Raw genomic sequence first — 1,015 nt, forward strand, 5'->3', positions numbered from 1 at the left:
TATGTATGTATGTGTGTGTGTATTTATGTATATATGTTTTTAGGTGTGGTTAATTGAAAATAAATATCGTAGGAAGTATAGAATTTCCATAATAATGAAACACAAAATTGACTTCAAGACAAATAATATACCAAATAATGGCAAGTTCACTGAAAACCTAACCATCAATAGAAATAGAAAGTATTTTCAAGAAATGGTTCTTCTACTCTTTCCTCTTGGCCTGCTGCTGAGTATTCTGATGTTGCCATGGGCCACTGCCCCACCTTGTGTTACTGGTATTGTAAGAACAAGCCATACCCAAATTTTCACTTTTGCTGAGGTGTCTCTGGTACCAAGACCCACATCTTTGACCTGGGGTAGAAGAAGGCAAAAGTGGATGAGTTCCCGATCTGTGGCCACGTGGTGTCAGATGAATATGAGCAGCTCTCGTCTGATACCCATAATTGTGCCAAAAAGTCCATGATGAAAAGCTGTGGCAAAGATGGCTTTCACATCAGAGTGCGGCTCCACCCATTCCATGTGTTCCGCATCAATAACATATCCTGTGCTGGGGCTGACAGACTCCAGACAGGTATACAGGATGCCTTTGGAAAGCCCCAGGGCATGGTGGCCAAGTTCCATATTGGCAACGTCATCAGGTCCATCTGCACCAAGCTGCAGAGCAAGGAGCATGTGATTGAGGGTCTATGTAGGGCCAAGTTCAAGTTTCTGGCTGCCAGGAAATCTGCATCTCCAAGAAATGGGGCTTCACTAAGTTTAATGGGAATGAGTTTAAAGCTGTTGATGTTGTCATCCCAGGTGTCACAGTTCTGGATTTTCTAAATCATGTCCCTGATGTAGCATAACAGACTTGCCTTAGTTGGGGAAGTGGGTCTTTGGCTTCTCTCCATCTGCTAGAGAATTTCTTGGTATGTAACTGAAGAGGATCTTTGATTTTCTTTCTTTTTTTTTTTAGAATCTTCGATTTTCATATTTGGCTTTTAATTGTCTGTCATTCATTCTGAGCTATTCATAA

General features: G+C 41.4%; 1 pseudogene; it reads left to right on the top strand.

Moving 5' to 3' along the window:
• The first annotated feature begins 246 nt into the window (after positions 1-246).
• LOC108394883 (large ribosomal subunit protein uL16-like) lies at positions 247-680 on the top strand (annotated as a pseudogene).
• The last annotated feature ends 335 nt before the right edge of the window (positions 681-1,015 follow it).

This window comes from Manis javanica, chromosome 5 (assembly GCF_040802235.1).
Source record: "Manis javanica isolate MJ-LG chromosome 5, MJ_LKY, whole genome shotgun sequence".
In the NCBI taxonomy this organism is placed as follows: domain Eukaryota; kingdom Metazoa; phylum Chordata; class Mammalia; order Pholidota; family Manidae; genus Manis; species Manis javanica.